Below are 24825 nucleotides of genomic sequence, written 5' to 3'. Positions count from 1 at the left end.
TGTAAATGCTTTTTTTTTTTTTTTTTTTTGCGGTACGCGGGCCTCTCACTGTTGTGGCCTCTCCTGTTGCGGAGCACAGGCTCAGCGGCCATGGCTCACGGGCCCAGCCACTCCGCGGCATGTGGGATCTTCCAAGACCAGGGCACGAATCTGCATTCCCTGCATCGGTAGGCGGACTCTCAACCACTGCGCCACCAGGGAAGCCCGTAAATGCATTATTGCTTATCATATAAATACCTATGTAAATATAATTTTATTAATGCTTGTAGTGGAGCTTCAGAATCTAGGCAGTGTCAAGCAGAAGTCTCTTAAATAGTCTGGGATTACAGAGGAGTCTTGAGTGTGCAAATAGGTATCTGAAATAATATATTTTCCTGGAAACAAACTCAGCCTGGAGTTGTAGGAATAGCTACATGAAATGAAAGAGCATGTGAGATATACCATATATATATGGTAGTATGGTCATTTTAAAAGTATTAATTCTTCCAAACCATGAGCATGGTATATTTTTTCATCTTTTTGTGTTGCCTTTAACTTCTTTTATCAATGTCTGATAGTTTTTTGAGTATGTGTCTTTTACCTGCTTAGGTATGTTTATTCCTAGGTATTTTATTCTTTGTGATGTTATTACATATGGTACAGTTTCTTTAATTTCTCTTTCTGATAGTTCATTGTCAGTGTATAGAAATGCAACAAATCTGTATATTAATTTTGTATCTTGCAACTTTTCTGAATTCATTGATGTGCTCTAGTGGTTTTTTGGTGGCGTCTTTAGGATTTTCTATGTACAGTGTTATGTCATCTGCAGACAGTGACAGTTGTACTTCTTCCTTTCCAATTTGGTTTGCTTTTATTTCTTTTTCTTGTCTGATTTGGTGTGCCTGGATTTCCAATACTATGTTGAATTAAAGTGGCAAGAGTGGGCATTCCTGTCTTGACCCAGACCTTAAGGAAATGCTTTCAGTTTTTCACCATTGAGTATGATGTTAGCTGTTGCCTTCTCCAAATGGCCTTTATTATGCTGAGGTATGTATCCTCTATACCCAGTGTCTGGAGAGCTTTTAATCATGAATTGATGTTGAATTTTTTCAAAAGCTTTTTATGCATCTATTGAGATGATCATGTTTTTTTTTTATCATATGATTTTTATTCTTCAATTTGTTACTGTGGTTTATCACATGGATTGATATGAAGATACTGAACCACCCTTGACTCCCTGGGGTTAATCCCACTTGACCATGATGTATGATACTTTTAATATATTTTTGGACTCATTTTGCTGATACTTTTTGAGGATTTTTGCATGTATGTTCATCAGTGACATTGCCTAGTAATTTTCTTTTTTTATGCGATATTTTTGTCTGATTTTGGTATCAGGATGATGCTGACCTAATCCTCTGCAATATTTTGTAATAGTTTGAGGTTATGTGTTAACTTTTTTCTAAATGTTTGGTAGAATTCAACTCTGAAGCCATCTGATCCTTCACTTTTGTTTGTTGAGTTTTTGTTTTTAATTAGTACTGATTCTATTTCATTACTGGCAGTTGCTCTGTTCATATTTTCTATTTCTTCTGGGTTCAGTCCTGGGAGATGGTACAGTTCTAGGAATTTGTCCATTTCTTCTACTTTGTTCATTTTATTGGCATATATAGTTGTTCGGTTACCAAAGGGGAAAGGTGTGGGGGGATAAATTGAGAGTTTGGGATTGACATACCTACATAGATAATGAACAAGGACCTAGTGTGTAGCACAGAGAACTCTGCTCAATATTCTGTAATAATCTAAACAGGTAAATAATTTGAAAATATATATATATATATATATATATATATAACTTGGCTGTACACCTGAAACTAACACAACATTGTAAATCAATTATACTCCAATATAAAATAAAAATAAAAAAAAGCAGATGTGGTATATATGTACAATGCAATACTATTCAGCCACGAAAAAATGAAATTTTGCCATTTGTAGCAACATAGATGGACTTGGAGGGCATTATGCTAAGCGAAATAAGTCAGAGAAAGTCAAATACTGTATGATATCACTTATATGTAGAATCTAAAAAATAAAACAAACTAGTAAATATAACAAAAAAGAAGCAAACTCAGAGAGATATCGAACAAACTACTTGTTACCAGTGAGGAGAGGGGAGGGGCAATATAGGAGTTGGGGAGTGGAAAGTACAAACAATTCGTTGTAAGATAGCTGAAAGACATATTGTACAACATACATATTGGGGAAAATAACCAATATTTTATAGTAACTGTAAATGAAAAGTAACCTTTAAAGTTGTATAAAAATTAAAAAGAAATTTTTAATAAAATTTTAAAAAGATTCAGAATTCTCAGAATATTTGAAAAAGTGGATGTGCTTTTCTCTAATTTTTACCTTAATCAATGCGCTTTTTAAAATGTGAGAAAGTATAGGGACTTCCCTGGTGGTCCAGTGGGTAAGACTCTGCACTCCCAATGCAGGGGGCCCGGGTTTGATCCCTGGTGGGGGAACTAGATCCCACATGCATGCCACAACTAAGAAGCCCACATGCCGCAACTAAAAAAAAAAAAAAAAAAAAAAATCCTGCATGCTGCAACTAAACATGCCGCAGCAAAGATCCTGCGTGCCTCAACTAAGATCCAGTGCAGCCAAGATAAATAAATAAAAATACATTAAAGATGTGAGAAAGTATAAACACGTAAGGGAAGAGGGGGAGAAAAAACTGCGGCGCCACAATTTATAACACACACACATAGACAAACATACAATGAATGAAAAATCTTATCTGTTAATTCAGGTATAGTGTGCTTCATTACTTAACATAGATCACAGCTTCCTTTGTTAATCATTAAATATGCATTCATGGCATCATTTTCAAAGTCTTTTGTCATTCCCAACCCAAAATGTTAAATCCACCCTTCATTGCTGCCTTTCGTTTATTTTCAAACAGATCTGTGATGTAAACAACTTTGTGCTCTGCATCTTTTGGGGTATGGAGTCTCAGCTCACCTGAGGACAGGTGGTCCTGCCCTGTCCCTGGGTAGTCCTGTCTGTCAAGTGGGCCCTGAGAGGAGAGGGGGCTAAAGGACCTGAGGACTAAGGGTACCTTTGGGAAGATTTCTAAGGGTGACCCCTCACACATCCCTAAACCCACCACATGATTTCCATCAACCAAGCAGCATCTACTATAGGCAACAACAAGACAACACCTATTTCAGGAGGAACTCGGCCCCTAGGAATCAGGCCCAGGGAACCTGCACTTCTGGAAATTCTCTGAAGCCTTCACACTACTCAGTGGTCTCAGGTGTGCTATGCCTGATCTCTTATCTCAGTGCTACTGAATATGGGTCTGAGGGAGTAACATCTGCATGAACAAGAAGACTCGTAAAAGATGTCGTTTTTGAGCCCTACAGGAGTTTCATAACTTAGAGTGGGGCCTGGTTCCCCACAAATTTGTACGCACTTTAAAGCTTCAGAAGAAACATTTGCTATGTGGTTCCCATGCAATTTCCCATTAGTATTACGTGATGAGTATTTAGAAATAACATCACCTGTGCCCTCCCCACAGAGTCTGTCTATTGATCTGGGTGGGAGCATCCGAGTGTTTTAACTCCAGGTGATTCTAAGGTTAGGCCCGGTTTAAGCCCAAGCCCAAGGGCTACTGGTACCTGGTGATAGTTGTTTGCAGTCTTCAGTCCTTTTGCCTTTGGGGAGACATTGGTGTCTGCTCTACATGAGATTGGAAAGGGCAGGTCAGTGTAGCCAACTTACTCTGTGCTGTAGCAGAAGTTTTGGGGCATCTGTGTGAGAGGAGAGCATGTGTCGGCAGGAAAGAAAAAGCTCACAGTTTGGTCTCCATGAAGGAGCTCATTGTTCCTGAATCTCTTTTTCAGGTTGCTGTTTCAGCATTTCAAGGTCCTTTAGACTGTTGGTGTTGTGGGAAGAGGTGAAGGAGCTGTGCTGACGGCACTGAGGCATATTTTCAAGATCCCAGTGTGATTCCTCAACATCATATCGATGAGAAAACGACCCAGAGCAGGAGGAAGGAGAGGAGGAAATGGCAGCTTCTCAGGTAACGGTCCTGTCCTGGGTCAGAGGCTCTGTCTGCTTTTCCTTCTGAAATGTCATGGATTAAGAACCTACAAATCTTTAACTCTCTACTTCTTATGTGCCTAGCAAGGTCATTTTCAACTACTTACTTTTTTCCTTCTTGTGATAGTCAAAGTCAGCACTTTAGAATACTTCTACCCTGCGTTCCAGAGCCTTTTCCCCATTGTCTGCATCCAGGCTCCCTACAGAGCGTGGAGAATGACATCCAACTATTGAAATGATTCCCTTTGTGGAAGATCTATATGGGAAGGCATTCATATCCAAAATTCCCTAAGAGATAATTTTGGATGATGAGCTATTAGTGAAGAAGGGGGGCTTCCCTGGTGGCGCAGTGGTTAAGAGTCCGCCTGCCGATGCAGGGGACACGGGTTTGTGCCCCGGTCCGGGAGGATCCCACATGCCGCGGAGCGGCTGGGCCCGTGAGCCGTGGCTGCTGAGCCTGCGCGTCCGGAGCCTGTGCTCCGCAACAGGAGAGGCCACAACAGTGAGAGGCCCGCGTACCAAAAAAAAAAAAAAAAAAGGGGAAAGTGAAATGATTAATGTACATCTGAATGCAACAATTTATCACACCAGGATTAAGAAAATGCACTTTTGGTCTTCCCTGGTGGCGCAGTGGTTGAGAGTCTGCCTGCCGATGCAGGGGCCACGGGTTCGTGCCCCGGTCCTGGAAAATCCCACAAGCCGTGGAGCGGCTGGGCCCGTGAGCCATGGCCGCTGAGCCTGCACGTCCGGAGCCTGTGCTCCGCAACGGGAGAGGCCACAACCGTGAGGGGCCTGCGTACTGCCAAAAAAAAAAAAAAAAGAAAAGAAAATGCACTTTTCTTTTTTTTTAATTTTTAAAAATAAATTTATTTATTTATTTTTGGCTGCGTTGGGTCTTCGTTGCTGCCTGCGGGCTTTCTCTAGTTTGCGGTGAGCGGGGGCTACTCTTCGTTGCGGTGTGTGGGCTTCTTGTTGCAGTGGCTTCTCTTGTTGCAGAGCACGAGCTCTAGGCGCACAGGCTTCAGTAGTTGCAGCACGCAGGCTCAGTAGTTGTGGCTCATGGGCTTAGTTGCTCTGTGCATGTGGGATCTTCCCAGTCCAGGGCTCAAACCCATGTCCCCTGCATTGGCAGGTGGATTCTTAACCACCAGGGAAGTCCCAGAAAATGCACTTTTTTTTTTTTTGCACTTTTAAATGGGATGGCATTAGTGATCTAGATAACACAAAGTTCTGAAAAAAAAAAGTAATTAGGAGAGACTTGCTCTCTATATTTATAAGAAAGACTTACTATTTAAATATACAATTAGCGTTAGGGAACATGAGAAGTATATGTGGACTGAAAGTTGCATAAACTTAATTTTTTTCATGATCGTTTCAGATTATGACTTTCTTATGTATTTTCACCGAGAATACAACAGCAGTGATAATGTCTTGCGTGCTTCAGTCACCTGATAATCATTTGTCCCAATATACCTGACGTTCACTGGTTTAGGTGCTTTCTGCAGATTCCTCCATGATGTTCAAATAGTTCTTTTATCTTTAATAAGGGTTTTGTGTGATTCAAGAAGTGTGCATAAACCATCACAGTAAATCTGGAAATTCCTGTGTCTTCTTAGTTTTCCTTTGTTTGTACTTTGTTTTTGAAAAATGAACATTTTCACCTTTCTTTATTAAAGACATTGGCTTTCCAAGTGGAAGTTGTAAAGTGGAATCAGTCAAGCCTTGTTCTTCTAAGTTTCCATTATACTCCACACTCATGTAACAGACATAGTCTTCTTTATCACTTTGTATTTTCAAAAAAGTTTACAAGAATCATATTGTTAATATATGCTCAATTGTGTTAAATTTCTGAAATATAGCTCAACTCATGATAAATATTTGCTAAGAAGTCAGGGATTCAGAACCAATAGCTCTACCTTACTTTATATCATTGTGTGTGTCTCCCCTTGTGTATTTATAAAATACAAATTTTTGCTGGGAGGTTTTTGAGAACTGATTCAATCTCCTTAATAGTAATTTGGCCTGTTCAGACTGTTTTATTTCTTCATGATTCAGTCTGTTTATTTTTTATTTTCAAATTTTTTCTTTAGCCCACTGATTCTTTAGGATCATGTTGTTTAACTTCCACATATCTGTAAATTTTCCAGATTCTTCCTGTTGTTCATTTCTGGTTTCTTACCATTGTAGTTGAAAAAATACTTAGTATAATATCAGTCTTCTTAAATTTGCTAAGACTTGTTTAGTGACCCATCACATGATCTGTCCTAGAAAATATTCAGTGTGCACTGGAGAAGAATATGTATTCTGCCCCTGTTTGATGGACTGCTCTGTTTTTGTCTCTTAAGTCCATTTGGTCTAATGTATAATTCAAGTTCAGTACTTCCTCATTGATTTTCCTTCTGGATTCATTGTTGAAAGTTGGGTATGAAAGATCCCTACAATTTTTTTTTGTATTGTCTATTTCTATCTTCAAATCTGTTAGTATTTGCTTAACATATTAAAGTCCCCCACTGTTAAGGCGTATTTATTTATGATTGTATTCTTGATGAATTGGCAATGTTATCATTATATAATGACCTTATTTTTGTTGTTGTTGCAGCTTTTGGCTGATTTTTTTTTTTGCCTTGTGTAACTGTAGCTACCTCTGCTTTCTGTTGGTTTCCACTTTTATGGAATATCTTGTTCCAATGCTTCACTTTGAGCCTATTTGTGTTTTTAACATTGAAGTGAGTCTCTGATAGGCTGCTTATAGTTTCATCATGAATTTTTATCTGTCTAGCCACGCTATGACTTTTGACTAAAGAATTTAATATATTTATGTTTATAGTGATTATTGGCAGGTAAGGACTAACCAATGCCATCTTACTGTTTTCTGGATGTTTTGTTGTTTCTTGTTCCTTTCTTCCTCTTCTGCTTTTTTTTATGAATTAGTGATATTGTGTAGTGGCATATTATGATTTCCTTCTCTTTATTTTGTGAATCTACTCTAGGCTTTTGTTTTTGGTTCCATGAGGCTCACAGAAAACATCTTATAGATATAACACTCTATTTTATGTTGATAACAATTTAACTTCCATCACATACAAAAAAATCTGCTCTTTTACTCCCCTCCATAAAATTTTGTGGAGTTTAGCTCTTTGTATATTGTTTATACATTAAAGTGATTATAGCTGCAGTTATTTTAATAATCACATACTTTAACCTTGTTAACTGGTTAACACACCACCATATCACATTATTAAAGTATTCCTACCTTAACTATATACCTATGTTTACATTTATATGTGTATTTGCATATGTTTTCATGGTACTATTTAGTTTTAGCTTGAGAAACTCTTTTAGAATTTCTTTTAAGACAGATCTAGTGATGATGCACTCTCTCGGCTTTTTCTTTTTTTTTTTGAAAGAGTTTTTAATCTCTCCATTTAAAAGGGACAATTATGATGGAGACAGTTATCCTGGTTGACTTTTTTTCTAATTTGAACAATTTGAATCTATTATCCCACTCTCTCCTGACCTGTGAGGTTTCTGTTGAGAAATCAGTGGATAACCTTATGAGGGTTCTCTTATAAGTTACAAGTTCCTCTCCTACTGTTGCTTTTAAGATTCTTTGTTTTTGATAGTTGACAGTTTTACTCTAATGTGTTTTGGAGAAGATATTTTTTTGAGTTGAGTTTGTCTGGTGCCTATGAGCTTCATGAACTTGGATATCCAAATCTCTCCCCTGATTTGGAAAGTTCTCAGCCACTATTTCTTTTTCTTTTTTTAACATCTTTATTGGGGTATAATTGCTTTACAATGGTGAGTTAGTTTCTGCTTTATAACAAAGTGAATCAGTTATACATATACATATGTTCCCACATCTCCTCCCTCTTCCGTCTCCCTCCCATCCTCCCTATCCCACCCCTCCAGGCAGTCACAAAGCACCGAGCTGATCTCCGCTCCGTGTGCTATGTGGCTGCTTCCCACTAGCTATCTACCTTACGTTTGGTAGTGTATATATGTCCATGCCTCTCTCCTGCTTTGTCACAGCTCACCCTTCCCCCTCCCCATATCCTCAAGTCCATTCTCTAGTAGGTCTGTGTCTTTATTCCTGTCTTACTCCTAGGTTCTTCATGACATTTTTTTTCTTAAATTCCATATATATGTGTTAGCATACGGTATTTGTCTTTCTTTTTCTGACTTACTTCACTCTGTATGACAGACTCTAGGTCCATCCACCTCATTACAAATAGCTCAATTTCATTTCTTTTTATGGCTGAGTAATATTCCATTGTATATATGTGCCACATCTTCTTTATCCATTCATCCGATGATGGGCACTTAGGTTGTTTCCATCTCTGGGCTATTGTAAATAGAGCTGCAATGAACATTTTGGTACATGACTCTTTTTGAATTATGGTTTTCTCAGGGTATATGCCCAGTAGTGGGATTGCTGGGTCATATGGTAGTTCTATTTGTAGTTTTTTAAGGACCCTCCATACTGTTCTCCATAGTGGCTGTACCAATTCACATTCCCACCAGCAGTGCAGGAGTGTTCCCTTTTCTCCACACCCTCTCCAGCATTTATTGTTTCTAGATTTTTTGATGATGGCCATTCTGACTGGTGGGAGATGATATCTCATTATAGTTTCGATTTGCATTTCTCTAATGATTAATGATGTTGAGCATTCTTTCATGTGTTTCTTGGCAGTCTGTATATCTTCTTTGGAGAAATGTCTATTTAGGTCTTCTGCCCATTCTTAGATTGGGTTGTTTGTTTTTTTGTTATTGAGCTGCATGAGCTGCTTGTAAATTTTGGAGATGAATCCTTTGTCAGTTGCTTCATTTGCAAATATTTTCTCCCATGCTGAGGGTTGTCTTTTGGTCTTGTTTATGGTTTCCTTTGCTGTGCAAAAGCTTTGAAGTTTCATTAGGTCCCATTTGTTTATTTTTGTTGTTATTTCCATTTCTCTAGGAGGTGGGTCAAAAAGGATCTTGCTGTGATTTATGTCATAGAGTGTTCTGCCTATGTTTTCCTCTAAGAGTTTTATAGTGTCTGGCCTTACATTTAGGTCTTTAATCCATTTTGAGCTTATTTCTGTGTATGGTGTTAGGGAGTGATCTCATCTCATACTTTTACATGGACCTGTCCGGTTTTCCCAGCACCACTTATTGAAGAGGCTGTCCTTTCTCCACTATACATTCCTGCCTCCTTTATCAAAGATAAGGTGACCATATGTGCGTGGGTTTATCACTGGGCTTTCTATCCTGTTCCATTGATATATATTTCTGTTTTTGTGCTAGTACCATACTGTCTTGATTACTGTAGCTTTGTACTATAGTCTGAAGTCAGGGAGCCTGATTCCTTCAGCTCCGTTTTTCGTTCTCAAGATTGCTTTGGCTATTCGGGGTCTTTGGTGTTTCCATACAAATGGTGAAATTTTTTGTTCTAGTTCTGTGAAAAATACCAGTGGTAGTTTGATAGGGATTGCATTGAATCTGTAGATTGCTTTGGGTAGTATAGTCATTTTCACAATGTTCATTCTTCCAATCCAAGAACATGGTATATCTTTCCATCTATTTGTATCATCGTTAATTTCTTTCATCAGTGTCTTATAATTTTCTGCATACAGGTCTTTTGTCTCCTTAGGTAGGTTTATTCCTAGATATTTTATTCTTTTTGTTGCAATTGTAAATGGGAGTGTTTTCTTGATTTCACTTTCAGATTTTTCATCATTAGTGTATAGGAATGCAAGAGATTTCTGTGCATTAATTTTGTATCCTGCAACTCTACCAAATTCATTGATTAGCTCTAGTAGTTTTCTGGTAGCATCTTTAGGATTCTCTATGTAGAGTATCATGTTATCTGCAAACAGTGACAGCTTTACTTCTTCTTTTCTGACTTGGATTCCTTTTATTTCCTTTTCTTCTCTGATTGCTGTGGCTAAAACTTCCAAAACTATGTTGAATAAGAGTGGTGAGAGTGGGCAACCTTCTGTTGTTCCTGATCTTAGTGGAAATGCTTTCAGTTTTTCACCATTGAGGATGATGTTGGCTGTGGGTTTGTCATATATGGCCTTTATTATGTTGAGGAAAGTTCCCTCTCTGCCTACTTTCTGCAGGGTTTTTATCATAAATGGGTGTTGAATTTTGTCGAAAGCCTCTCTGCATCTATTGAGATGATCATATGGTTTTTCTCCTTCAATTTATTAATATGGTTTATCACATTGATTGATTTGCATATATTGAAGAATCCTTGCATTCCTGGAATAAACCCCACTTGATCATGGTGTATGATCCTTTTAATGTGCTGTTGGATTCTGTTTGCTAGTATTTTGTTGAGGATTTTTGCATCTATGTTCATCAGTGATATTGGCCTGTAGTTTTCTTTCTTTGTGACATCCTTGTCTGGTTTAGGTATCAAGGTGATGGTGGCCTCGTAGAAGGAGTTTGGGAGTGGTCCTCCCTCTGCTATATTTTGGAAGAGTTTGAGAAGGATAGGTGTTAGCTCTTCTCTAACTATTTGATAGAATTCGCCTGTGAAGCCATCTGGTCCTGGGCTTTTGTTTGTTGTAACATTTTTAATCACAGTTTCAATTTCAGCGCTTGTGATTGGTCTGTTCATATTTTCTCTTTCTTCCTGAATCAGTCTTGGCAAGTTGTGCATTTCTAAGAATTTGTCCATTTCTTCCAGGTTGTCCATTTTATTGGCATAGAGTTGCTTGTAGTAATCTCTCATCATCTTTAGTATTTCTGCAGTGTCAGTTGTTAACTTCTCCTTTTTCATTTCTAATTCTATTGATTTGAGTCTTCTCCCTTTTTTCTTGATGAGTCTGGCTAATGGTTTATCAATTTTGTTTATCTTCTCAAAGAACTAGCTTTTAGTTTTATTGATCTTTGCTATCGTTTCCTTCATTTCTTTTTCATTTATTTCTGATCTGATTTTTATGATTTCTTTCCTTCTGCTAACTTTGGGGTTTTTTTCTTCTTCTTTCTCTAATTGCTTTAGGTGCAAGGTTGGGTTGTTTATTCGAGATGTTTCCTGTTTCTTAAGGTGGCCTTGTATTGCTATAAACTTCCCTCTTAGAACTGCTTTTGCTGCATCCCATAGGTTTTGGGTCGTCGTGTCTCCATTGTCATTTGTTTCTAGGTATTTTTTAATTTTCTCTTTGATTGCTTCAGTGATCACTTGGTTATTAAGTAGTGTATTGCTTAGCCTCCATGTGTTTGTATTTTTTACGGATCTTTTCCTGTAATTGATATCTAGTCTCATGGCATTGTGGTCGGAAAAGATACTTTATACAATTATGTGTATTCTGTTGTTTTTGGATGGAGTGTCCTATAAATATCAATTAAGTCCATCTTGTTTAATGTATCATTTAAAGCTTGTGTTTCCTTATTTATTTTCATTTTGGATGATTTCTCCATTGGTGAAAGTGGGGTATTAATGTCCCCTACTATGAATGTGTTACTGTCGATTTCCCCTTTTATGGCTGTTAGTATTTGCCTTGTGCATTGAGGTGCTCCTATGTTGGGTGCATAAATATTTACAATTGTTATATCTTCTTTTTGGATCGATCCCTTGATCATTATGTAGTGTCCTTCTTTGTCTCTTGTAATAGTCTTTATTTTAAAGTATATTTTGTCTGATATGAGAATTGCTACTCCAGCTTTCTTTTGGTTTCCATTTGCATGGAATGTCTTTTTCCATACCCTTACTTTCAGTCTGTATGTGTCTCTAGGTCTGAAGTGGGTCGCTTGTAGACAGCATATATATGGGTCTTGTTTTTGTATCCATTTAGCCAATCTGTTTCTTTTGGTTCGAGCATTCAGTCCATTTACATTTAAGGTAATTATCGATATGTATGTTCCTATTCCCATTTTCTAAATTGTTTTGGGTTCGTTATTGTAGGTCTTTTCCTTCTTTTGTGTTTCTTGCCTAGAGAAGTTCCTTTAGCATTTGTTGTAAAGCTGGTTTGGTGGTGCTGAACTCTCTCAGCTTTTGCTTGTCTGTAAAGGTTTTAATTTCTCCATCGAATCTGAATGAGATCCTTGCTGAGTAGAGTAATCTTGGTTGCAGGTTTTTCTCCTTCACCACTTTCGGTATGTCCTGCCACTCCTTTCTGGCTTGCAGAGTTTCTGCTGAGAGATCAGCTGTTAACCTTACGGGGATTCTCTTGTGTGTTATTGGTTGTTTTTCCCTTGCTGCTTTTAATATGCTTTCTTTGTATTTAATATTTGATGGTTTGATTAATATGTGTCTTGGCATATTTCTCCTTGGATTTATCCTGTATGGGACTCTCTGTGCTTCCTGGACTTGATTAACTATTTCCTTTACCATAATTAGGGAGGTTTTCAACTATAATCTCTTCAAATATTGTCTCAGTCCCTTTCTTTTTCTCTTCTTCTTCTGGAACCCCTATAATTCGAATGTTGGTGCATTTAATGTTGTCCCAGAGGTCTCTGAGACTGTCCTCAGTTCTTTTCATTCTTTTGTCTTTATTCTACTCTGCAGTAGTTATTTCCACTATTTTATTTTCCAGGTCACTTATCCGTTCTTCTGGCTCAGTTATTCTGCTATTGATCCCATCTAGAGTATTTTTAGTTTCATTTGTTGTGTTGTTCATCGTTGCTTGTTTCATCTTTAGTTCTTCTAGGTCCTTGTTAAATGTTTCTTGCATTTTCTCTATTCTATTTCCAAGATTTTGGATCATCTCTACTATCATTATTCTGAATTCTTTTTCAGGGAGACTGCCAATTTCCTCTTCATTTGTTACGTCTGGTGGGTTTTTATCTTGCTCCTTCATCTGCTCTGTGTTTTTCTGTCTTCTCATTTTGCTTATCTTACTGTGTTTGGGGTCTCCTTTTTGCAGGCTGCAGGTTCGTAGTTCCTGTTGTTTTTAGTGTATGTCCCCAGTGGGTAAAGTTGGTTCAGTGGGTTGTGTAGGCTTCCTGGTGGAGGGGACCAGTGCCTGTGTTCTGGTGGATGAGGTTGGATCTTATCTCTCTGGTGAGCAGGTCCACGTCTGGTGGTGTGTTTTGGGTTGTCTATGGCCTTATTATGATTTTAGGCAGCCTCTCTGCTAATGGGTGGGGTTGTGTTCCTGTCTTGCTATTTGTTTGGCATAGGGTGTCCAGCACTGTAGCTTGCTGGTCGTTGAGTGAAGCTGGGTGCTGGTGTTGAGATGGAGATCTCTGGGAGATTTTCGCCATTTGAAATTATGTGGAGCTGGGAGGTCTCTTGTGGACCAGTGTCCTGAAGTTGGCTCTCCCACCTCAGAGGCACAGCACTGACTCCTGGCTGCAGCACCAAGAGCCTTTCATCCACACGGCTCCTCAATTTGGGATGATTTGTTGTCTATTCATGTATTCCACAGGTGCAGGGTACATCAAGTTGATTGTGGAGTTTTAATCCCCTGCTTCTGAGGCTGCTGGGAGAGATTTCCCTTTCTGTTCTTTGTTCTCACAGCTCCCAGGGGCTCAGCTTTGGATTTGGCCCTGCCTCTGCATGTAGGTCGCTGGAGGGCGTCTGTTTTTTTGCTCAGACAGGACGGGGTTAAAGGAGCCACTGATTCAGGGGCTTTGGCTCACTCACGCCGGGGAGAGGGAGGGGCGCGGAGTGTGGGGTGATCCTGCAGCGGCAGAGGCCAGTGTGACGTTGCACCAGCCTGAGGCCTGCCGTGCATTCTCCCGGGGAAGTTGTCCCTGGATCCTGGGGACCTGGCAGTGGCGGGCTGCACAGGCTTCCCGGAAGAGGGGTGTGGATAGTGACCTGTGCTCGCACACAGGCCCCTTGGTGGCGGCAGCAGCAGCCTTAGCGTCTCCTGCCTGTCTCTGGGGTCCACGCTTTTAGCCACGGCTCGCGCCCGTCTCTGGAGTTCCTTTAAGCAGCTCTCTTAATCCCCTCTCCTCGCGCACCAGGAAACAAAGAGGGAAGAAAAAGTCTCTTGCCTCCTTGGCAGCTCTAGACCTTTTCCCGGACTCCCTCCCATCTAGCCGTGGTGCACTAACCCCTTCAGGCCGTGTTCACGCAGCCATCCCCAGTACTCTCCCTGCACTCCGACCAAAGCCCGAGCCTCAGCTCGCAGACCCGTCCAACCCCGGCAGGTGAGCAGACAAACCTCTCGGGCTGGTGAGTGCCGGTCGGCACCGATCCTCTGTGTGGGAATCTCCCCGCTTTGCCCTCCGCACCCCTGTTGCTGTGCTCTCCTCCACGGCTCCCCGAAGCTGTCCCCTCTGCCACCCGCAGTCTCTGCCCGCGAAGTGGCTTCCTAGTGTGTGGAAACCTTTCCTCCTTCACAGCTCCCTCCCACTGGTGCAGGTCCCGTCCCTATTCTTTTGTCTCTGTTTTTTTTTTTCTTTTGCCCTACCCAGGTACGTGGGGAGTTTCTTGCCTTTTGGGAGGTCTGAGGTCTTCTGCCAGCATTCAGTAGGTGTTCTGTAGGAGTTGTTCCACATGTAGATGTATTTCTGGTTTATCTGGGGGGAGGAAGGTGTTCTCCGCGTCTTACTCTTCCGCCATCTTCCCCTCCGCCTGGACTTTAAAGGCTTTTGTTAAAGGAAGTGAATGTTAACAACTCTTTATAAATTAAAGTTGCCCTCTCCCAGGAACTTCAACACTTCTCCAGAGGGATCGAATCAGTGCATGCCCCCGGCGCCAGCTGCCCCAGGGCCACCTCAGCCACTATTTCTTTAAAGAAGCTTTCTGTCTCTATTTTTTCTTCTAAGTCTCCGTAATTCACAGAATATTGCTTTTGAGTTTATCCTATAGATCACATAGTTATTCTTCACTCTTTTTCTCTTTGTTCTCCTCTGAGTGGATATTTTCAACTTACTGTCTTCTCACAGAAAATTTCTTCTGCTTGACCTGTTTTAACATTGATGGTACTTTTTAGCGTTTCTTTTTTTCCTTACAATATATTTAACATATAATATTTGAATTTAAGGTGCACAACATGGTGATTTGATACCTTTATGTATTATACTATGATTGCCATTGTAGCAGTAGTTATCATTACTATTTCTTATTGTGTTTAGAAAAATTAAGTTCTAGTCTCTTAGCAAGTTTATCGGTTATAATAAAATACCACTGTCTAGATTCTCTATACTGTGCATCAGATCTTTAGGAATTATTTACTCTTAGTTAAAAGTTTGTACCTTTAAATAACATCTCTCCTGTTCCCCACACCCCAGCCCCTGGCAACCAACATTCTCCTGGTTGTTTTTGTGAGTTTGGCTTTTTTTTTTATTTTACAAATAGATGATATCACATAGTATTTTTCATTGTCTTTTCGACTTATCTCAACGTAACTTACCCAAGGTACTCAATGTTGAAAATGGTAGAATTTTCTTCTTTCTAATGACTGATAATATTCATTGTGTGTATGTAAATACAGATAAATATATAAATATAAATATCACATCTGTCTTATCCATTCATCAGTTGATAGGAATTTAGGTTTATTCCATATCTTTGCTATTGTGGATAATGCTGCAGTGAATATGGGGGTGCATATATCTTTTCAAGTTAGCGCTTTTATTTTCTTTGGATAAATACCCAGAAGTGGAATTGGTGGATCATATTGTGTGTGTGTGTGTGTGTGTGTGTGTGTGTGTGTGTGTGTGTGTGTGTGTGTGTGTGTATACACATATATATATATATATATATATATATTTTTTTTACGGTACGTGGGCCTTTCATTGCTGCGGCCCCTCCCGTTGCAGAGCACAGGCTCTGGACGCACAGGCTCAGCAGCCATGGCCCACAGGCCCAGCCGCTCCGCTGCCACGTGGGATCCTCCCAGACCAGGGCATGAGCCCACGCCCCCCGCACTGGCAGGCGGACTCCCAACCACTGCGTCACCAGGCAAGCCCCGTATTTTTGAAGTTTTGAGAAACCTTCATATTGTTTTACATAGTTGCTGCAAAACATATATCCCCACTAACAGTTCACAAGTGTTCCATTTTGTCCACATCCTCACCAACGCTCATTATCTCTTGTTATTTAATGATAACCATTCTAACCGGTGCAAGATAATATCGTGTTGTGGTTTTGATTTGCATTGTTCTTATGATTAGTCAGGATGACATTTTTATATACCTTCGGTCATCTATATGTCTTTTTGGAAAAAAAATTATTTCCTGCCCATTCATACATTGGATTGTTTGGTTTCATGTGTATTTTATGAGGCCTTTTTTTAGGTATTTTAATTATGTGCCTTTTATCCTATATATGGTCCACATTTTTTCCCATTTAGTTGGTTGACTTTTCATTTTGCTGATTTTTTAATTTGTTGTACAGAAGCTTTGAAGTTTGATTTATTCTCCTTTGTTGACTTCTGCCTTTGTTTTTTGTTCTTTTGGTGTCATATTCAAAAAGTCATCAAAACAAATGTAGAGGAGTTTCTTATGTTTCTTTTAGGACTTTTATGGTATCAGGTCTTAGGTTCAAGTCTTTCACCCATCTTGAGTTCATTCTTTTTTTTTTTTTTTTTTTTGCGGTACGCGGGCCTCTCACCGTTGTGGCCTCTCCCGTTGCAGAGCACAGGCTCCAGACACACAGGCTCAGCGGCCATGGCTCACGGGCCCTGCCGCTCTGCGGCATGTGGGATCTTCCCAGACCGGGGCACAAACACGTGTCCCCTGCATCGGCAGGTGGGCTCTCAACCACTGCGCCACTAGGGAATCCCGAGTTCATTCTTTTGAGTGGTTTAAGATAGGGGTCCAGATTTACTTTTTGCCTGTGTTTATCCAGGTTTTTCCAGCATCATTTATTGAAGACACTATTATTTCCCCATGGTTGTTCTTGGCTACCTTGTCAAAAGTTAGTTAACCTTCTATGTGGGGGTTTAATTCTGGGCTCTTTATCCTGTCCCTCTGGTCTGGGTGTCTATTTTGATGCTAGCACCATACTGTTTTAAATAGTATAGATTGTAGTAGAGTTTGAAATTAGGAAGTGTGATGATTCTGGTTTTCTTCTTCTTTCTCAGAATTGTTTTGGCTATTCAGTTCTTTTCTGGTTTGATAGAAAGGTTAGAATTGATTTTTCTATTTCTGTAGAGAATGTCATTGGATTTTTGAGAGAGGTTTCTTTGAATCTGCAGATGGTGTTGAATTAAGGACTTCTAAATCTTAGAAATTCCTCCAACCTATGAGCATAGGATATCTTCCCATTTGTTAGTGTCTTCAATTTATTTTTTCAATGACTTGTTGTGTTCAATGTAGAGACATTTCACCAACTTTGTTAAATTTATTCCTAAGTATTTTTTTTGATGGTATTGTAAATTAGAAAGTCGTCTTTATTTTTTCAGAGAGATGTTTCACTGTTTGTGTATAGAAATACAACTGATTATGTTGATTTTATACAGTGCAATTTTACATACTTTGTTGATTAGTTACAACTTTTTGGTTGCTTCATTAGGATTTTTTATATAGAAAATTATGTCTTCAAATAATGACAATTTTAGTTCTTACTTTCTTAATTGGATGCCTTTCTTTGTCTCGCCTAATTGCTTCAGCTAATACCAATACTTGCAGTACTATATGTACTGTCCATAGTAGTCTCTTATGATCCTATGTATTTCTGTAGTATCAGTGGTAATGTCTCCTCTTTCATTTCTAATTTTGTCTTCTTTTTTCCTAGTCTAGCTAAAAGTCTGTGAATTATATATTTTTGAAAATCCAGCTTTTCGCTTGTTGATCCTTTCTGTTGATTTTCTTGTATCTATTTTATTTATTTCCACTCTGGTCTTTTTTTTTTTAAGATGTTGGGGGTAGGAGTTTATTAATTAATTTTATTTTTGCTGTATTGGGTCTTCGTTTCTGTGCAAGAGCTTTCTCTAATTTGCGGCAAGTGGGGGCCACTCTTCGTCGTGGTGCGCGGGCCTCTCACTATCACGGCCTCTCTTGTTGCGGAGCGCACGCTCCAGATGCGCAGGCTCAGTAGTTGTGGCTCACGGGCCTAGTTGCTCTGCGGCATGTGGGATCCTCCCAGACTAGGGCTGGAACGCGTGTCCCCTGTATTAGCAGGCAGATTCTCAACCACTGCGCCACCAGGGAAGCCCCTCCACTCTAGTCTTTATTATATTCTTCCCTCTGCTAACTTTAGGAAAAATTTCTTATTTTTCTAGTTTGTAGAGATAGATTACTTAGACACTTTCTAATTTCTTGCCATTTGCACTTATCACTATACACTTTCCTTTCTGGAATGCTTTTGCAGCATCTCATAGGATTTGGTAAGTTGTTTCTCCATTATCATTTGCTTTAAAGTTTTTTAAAATTTTTCCTTTTGATTTCTTTTTTGACTCATAAGACTTTTTTGGAAGTGCACTGTGTAGTTTTCCCTTCTTTGTAGATTTCCCAGATATCCTCTTGTTGCTTTCTAGTTTTATATCATTGTGTTCAGATAGCTGGTACGATTCTGATCTTCTTAAATTTGCTAAGACATCATTTTTCATATAATCTATCCTGGAGTATGTTCCATGTGCACTTGAGAACAAGTTGCTGGATGGAATGTTCTATATATGCCTGTTCAGTCCATTTGGTATAATGTATAGACCAGTGTATATACACTGGTCTATATACATAAATCATTGCTCATCCAGTATATGGATGATCTATCCACTGCTGAGAGTGGAGTATTGAAGTTCCCTACTATTATTGTATTGTCTGTTTCTCCCTTCAGATCTGTTAGCATTTGCTTAATATATTTAGGTGCTCTGATGTTGGGTGTGTATCTATTTAAAATTGTTACATCTTCTTGATATGTTGACCTTTGTATCATTATATTGAATACAATGACTTTGTGTCTTGATATTGTTCTTGTTAAAGTCTGTTTTGTCTGATATAAGTATGGCTTCCCCCACATTATTTGGCTTCTACTTGCATGGAATATAATATTCCATCTCTTTATTTTGAGTATATGTGTCTTAAAGCTGAAATGAGTGTCTTATATGCAGAATTTAATTGTACCTTATATATTTTTTATACATCCAGCCACTCTGTGGCTTTAATTTGTGAATTAAGTCCACTTATATTTAGAGTGAATTTTGATACGTAAGGACTTACTACTGCCATATTATTAATTGCTTTCTGAATGTTTTATATCAGTGTTCCCCATCCTTTTTGGCACCAGGGACCAGTTTCATGGAAGATAATTTTTCCACAGAGTGGGAGGTGGGGATGGTTTCGGGATAATTCAAGTGCATTACGTTTATAGTCCACTTCATTTCTATTATTATTACATTGTAATATATAATGAAATAATTATACAACTCACCATAATGCAGCATCAGTGCGAGCCCTGAGCTTGCTTTCACTTGCCACTCACTGATAGGGTTTTTGTTTTTTGTTTTTTTTGTGGTACGCGGGCCTCTCACTGTTGTGGCCTCTCCCATTGCGTAGCACAGGCTCCGGATGGGCAGGCTCAGCGGCCATGGCTCACGGGCCCAGCTGCTTCACAGCATGTGGGATCTTCCTGGACCGGGGCACGAACCCATATCCCCTGCATCAGCAGGTGGAGTCTCAACCACTGCGCCACCAGGGAAGCCCGTGATAGGGTTTTGATATGAGTCTGCAAGCAATTGATTTGTTATGGTCTCTGTGCAGTCAAATCTCTCTGCTAATGATAATCTGTATTTGCAGCCGCTCCCCAGCGCTAGCAGCTTCAGCTCCACCTCAGATCATCAGGCATTAGATTCTCATAAGAAGCATGCAGCCTATATCCCTCACATGCCCAGTTCACAGTAGGGTTCACGCTCCTATGGAATCTAATGCTGCTGATAATCTGAAAGGAGGCAAAGCTCAGGTGGTAATGCAAGTGATGGGGGAGCTGCTGTAAATACAGATGAAACTTCTCTTGCTTGCCCACCACTCATCTCCTGCTGTGCGGCCCAGTTCCTAACAGTCCATGGTCTGGGGGTTGGGGACCCCTGTTTTATATTTCCACTGTTTCTTTTTCCCCTCTGGTTCTGTCTACCTTTATAATGGGTGGTTTACCATGTTGGTATGCTCTGTTTCCTTTTTTAGTGTTTGTGATTCTACTAAAAATATTTGCTTTGGGGTTACCATGAGGTAAACATAAAATAACTCATAGTTAAAACAGTCCATCTTATGTTGATAGAAACTTATCTTTGTAGGCCTGTAAATGTTCCATTTTTAATTCTCCTTTTATATTTTTAATGTCACAATACACTTCACTGTATTCTGCATATTTTTTAAAAAGCTATTGTAGCTATAGACTTTTCTATTGCATTTTTCATTTCATCCCCACCATGTTTTTGGTTCCTTTTATTTTTTTACAGTTTTTGTCTATTTTTGTTTTCTTCATGTTTTTTCTGATTTCACTGAATTGTCTTTCAGTCTTTCCTTGTAGCTCACTGAGGTTTCTTATAACAGTGTTTTTGAATTATTTATTAGGTAGATTGCAGATTTCAAAGTCTTTGGGATTAATAACTGGAAGACTTTGTAATCCTGTAGTTGTGTTAGGTTACTTTGATTTAGAAAAAAGAATGTTCCTGGCGTTTTGTGCTTCTGTCTTCACTTTTGAAGTAGCAGCCACCTACTCCAGTGTTTGCTAATTGTCTTCAGGAGAAAAACACCTTCTGTTGGCCCTCTAGACTTAGAGTTTCTGAGGCTTTCTCAGACCTTCTATGGATAAAAGTGTTTCATGCTTCTTATTTCATCTTTTGGCAGAATTCTTGAGCTTATATGCTCTATTTTTATCTAGCAACACAATAGGCTGGGGGCTGATTGATAGAGCCCCTTTTCTTCTCCTAAGGGTGGTGCTAATGCAGAAATTTATGGTCTGTCTCTGGCCTGCAGATGTGAGCCAGCTTCCTTTGTGTGTTCTCAAGCTGTCAGCCAAAGCCTTCCCTCACTGCCTTGGTTGTGAGCACCCATGGTAAACTAGCCACAGTGTGGATATTTATTTGTATAATGTGTTCAGAGCACTGAGGGTGCCCACTGGCCAGTTGGGAGGATCCATGGGTGAGGTATCCCTATTCGCTCATGGATGGGCTTCTTGATAGAGTCTGTGATACAGCAGGTAGAATCTGCACCACATCAATTTCTTCTAAGAATCCTATCTGCTACCTCTTCCCACCCCAGTCATTCATCTTATAATTCAGCACTCTGAATGGGGCAAGAAATCAATGGGCTTTTTTGGCAACATCCCACATAGTTGGAGAAGCTACATGTTAATTCACATGCTCTCACTTGCCCCTGCAGGGGAAATCATGGGCCAAGAAGAGCCCTCTTGGCCTTTAGTTGTTCAGTCTTGGGGGAGGCTTGATGTTTGTGAAACCATTCCTTTTACTTTGTTCAATTCATGCAAACTCATAAATATTTTTTTTTTTTGCCCCAACATTATGCCAGTACTTCTCTACAAGAAACCTGAATATCCACAAAAGCTCTTTCGTTCTTAAGTGATGGATTAAAACAGGATTTTCCAGGTACCCCCAGGCTGTAGCCAAGAGGGTATGGAGCCAGATAACAGATGACTGCAATGTCCAGAGCTGGGATTGAGGTCTCTACGCCTAATACCCTGTGCACAGGTGGGTGAGACTCCTCCTGTTCCCCTTGACATATTTTGCTGGATCCCACAGCTCCCACAAAGACACTTTGGTCTGTGAATGAAGCCAAGTTAGTTGTTATTAAAGGGGCGTATGATGAAACACACCTTATTCAATCATAATGCTGATGTAACTCCTCACAGAAGTATATTCAAGTCAAAGTGAGTAATTCAACCTGAGCTTCTTTTACTTTGCTTTTATCTTTCTTCACTCGTCTTGAAACCTCAACCATGAGGCCACCTGGAGTCTCCCATTCTTCATTTATTATGGGAAGAAGTCCTAGAGAGAGAGAGAGACAATTCCATGTGATAGATTCTCACATGGAAAAATGATTAGGTCCTTTGTCCCTCCTAATAGAACCCCACTCTCTATAAAACCACCCACACTTTCTTGACCCAGGTCAGAGTTTCTTCCCATGCTGTAAAAAGACAAGAAGAAATCAGGGAGCTGTTACCCTTTTTCTTCACCTCCAGGAGTTCTCTTTGCTTTACATCATTATTATTTAGAAAACATTTAAAAATTCCCATGTCCAGAACTTAAAAGGATTCAGTAAATTAGTATTTCTGGGCATCATTACTTTTAAAAGATCATCAGCTTATTCAAAATGCTATCAAATTGAGAATAAGTACACCTGCCCTACTTAGTTAAAAAAAAAAGCACGTGTGAGTCACATGAAAATACTGTTAAAATGCACTTTCTGACGAGGAGGCCTGAGTTATGCCTAAAAGACTGAACACAATTCAGGGACAGAGACTACACTGAGACTATTAAGGTCCTGTTTTACACTCAAGTAAATAAAACTTGGTGACAAGAAGAAAAACTTATTATAGATGATTGGAAGTGAGGATATTTGTACAATATAACACATTGGGAGGATCTCATTATCATGAAGAAACTAACCAAATATCATTTCAAGTAATTTTAAATAAACAAAACATGTAAAATGAAGACAATATCCTCATTTTGGTTATCAGTACAACTTTCTCTCAGAGACAAAAATTCTAGTTTCAGTAAAGGCTTAGCTTAAAAAGTACAGACCAGGCTTCCCTGGTGGCGCAGTGGTTGAGAGTCCGCCTGCTGATGCAGGGGACACAGGTCCCCGGTCCGGGAAGATCCCACATGCCGTGAAGCAGCTGGGCCTGTGAGCCATGGCCGCTGAGCCTGCGTGTCTGGAGCCTGTGCTCCGCAACAGGAGAGGCCACAACAGTGAGAGGCCCGCGTACTGCAAAAAAAAAAAACTGAATCAAGAAGAAACAGACAATTTGAACAGACCTATCAATAGAAGTGAAATAGAATCTGTAAACTAAAAAATTCCCTACCAGCAAAAGTCCAGGACCAGATGGCTTCACAGGCAAATTCTACCAAACATACAAAAAAGAACTTATACCAATTGTTTTCAGCCTCTTCCAAAAGGTTGAACAGGAAGGAATACTCCCAAAGACATTCTATGAAGCCACCATCACCCTGATCCCAAAACCAGACAAAGATGCTACCAAAAAAAAATTACAGGCCAATATCTCTGATGAATATAGATGCAAAAACTATCAATAAAATATTAGCAAACTGGATCAAATAACACATAAAAAGTCATATACCATGACCACATTGGATTTATCTAAGGGTTAAAAGGATGATTCAACATACACAAATCAATGTGATACACCATATCAACAACAACAAAAAAAGACAAGATCCACATGATCATCTAAAGAGATGCAGAAAAAGCATTTCCTAAAATTCAACATCCATTCATGATAAAAACCCTTGCAAAAGTGGGCATAAAGGGAACATATCCCAACATAATAAAAGCTATTTATGACAAACCCACAGCCAATATACTACTCAATAGTAAAAAGCAGAAAGCCTTACCACTAAAATCTGGAACATGACAAGGATGCCCAGTCTCACCACTTCTCTTCAACATAGTCCTGGTGACAGCAATAAGACAAGAAAAAGAAAAGGTATCCAGATTGGAAGAGAAGAGGTAAAATTTTCATTCTATGCAGATGACATAGTACTATACACAGAAAACTATAAAGAGTCCATAAAAGAACTACTAGAACTGATAATCAGATTCAGGAAGGTAGCAGGATACAAGATTAACATACAGAAATTGGTTTCATTTGTTTACATTTACAATGAGATATTAAAAAAGCAATGTAAACAAACAATTCCTTTTAAAATCACATCAAAAAATAAAATACTTAGGAGTAAACCTCACCAAGTAGGTGAAAGACTTATATGCTGAGAACTATAAAATATTAATAAAGGAAATTGAAGATGATTCAAAGAAAGGGATATTCCGTGCTCTTGAAGAATTAATATTGTTAAAATGGCCATAATACCCAAAGCAACCTGCAGATATAATGTGATCCCCATCAAATTATCCGTGGCATTTTTTACAGAACAAGAACAAATAATCCTAAAATTTATACAGAACCATAAAAGACCGAGAGTTGACAAAGCAACCTGAGGAAAAAGAATAAAGCAGGAACCATAAACCCTTCCAGACTTTAGATACTACTACAAAGCTACAGGAATGAAAACAATGTGATATAGGAGCGGAGTCAAGATGGCAGGGTAGGAGGACACAGAGTTCATGTCTCAAAACAATTAGGGCACCTACCAAGCACTGGTAGGGAACCACAGACACCTAATGGGATGGGAGGAACCCCAGAGTGACCAGGTAGGACATGTGGGGGAGAGAGGGGAAAGGAGAAGTGGAGGCAGGATGGGACCAGCACTCATGAAGGGAAGCTGGGGGAGGGGAGGGGTACCCATACCTGGAGGGGCCCACCCTCAGTGAGGGGAGCAACGGGGACAGGGAGAGACCCTCAGGAGATCAGAGGAATGAAAGGGAAAGCAGCTAGCATGTTCCCCACCCACTTGGGCCCTGGGGAGCCTGCTGAGGTCCTGGGCCTTATTCTCTGCCTTCCTAGGTCCCCTCTGGTCACGTGGGTCCTGAGGGCATGGGGGGGGACCAGTGCCCCTGAGGGGTAGCTGGGGGAAGGGAGGGGTGGAGATTTCCCAGGAGACCCCAAGGGGGGCAGCAGCCAATGAAAAGAAGTGACAGAATCCTGCAACTCTGTGAGGGTGAGTCCCTCCTGGTTCCTACACTCTTTCCCTCCTGGGTAACCCTGGTCTCCCCATCCCCTTTTGTGTGAGGAAATTGTTCCCATTC

The 24825-nt window shown here is 39.8% G+C and overlaps 2 long non-coding RNA genes across 4 annotated transcripts in view; one reads left to right on the top strand and one right to left on the bottom strand.

The window, feature by feature from the left end:
• Window positions 1–24825, bottom strand: part of LOC137203426 (uncharacterized) — a 94960-nt gene that overhangs the window by 7684 nt on the left and 62451 nt on the right. For all 3 annotated transcript variants that reach the window (XR_010933103.1, XR_010933102.1, XR_010933104.1), the window contains 3 exons: window positions 23514–23572; window positions 22683–22866; window positions 21752–21923 (listed from right to left, as the gene is read on the bottom strand). This is a non-coding gene — a long non-coding RNA (uncharacterized lncRNA). The remainder of the gene's footprint in view (window positions 1–21751; window positions 21924–22682; window positions 22867–23513; window positions 23573–24825) is intronic.
• The window catches only part of LOC137203432 (uncharacterized), a 105183-nt gene that overhangs the window by 79386 nt on the left and 972 nt on the right, over window positions 1–24825 (top strand). Inside the window, exons 2-3 of the long non-coding RNA XR_010933114.1 lie at window positions 3894–4072; window positions 21448–21626. This is a non-coding gene — a long non-coding RNA (uncharacterized lncRNA). The remainder of the gene's footprint in view (window positions 1–3893; window positions 4073–21447; window positions 21627–24825) is intronic.

Source organism: Pseudorca crassidens, chromosome 1 (genome assembly GCF_039906515.1).
Source record: "Pseudorca crassidens isolate mPseCra1 chromosome 1, mPseCra1.hap1, whole genome shotgun sequence".
NCBI lineage: Eukaryota > Metazoa > Chordata > Mammalia > Artiodactyla > Delphinidae > Pseudorca > Pseudorca crassidens.
Note: the sequence above shows the minus strand (reverse complement) of the source record. Positions and strands in the feature narration are given on the sequence as shown.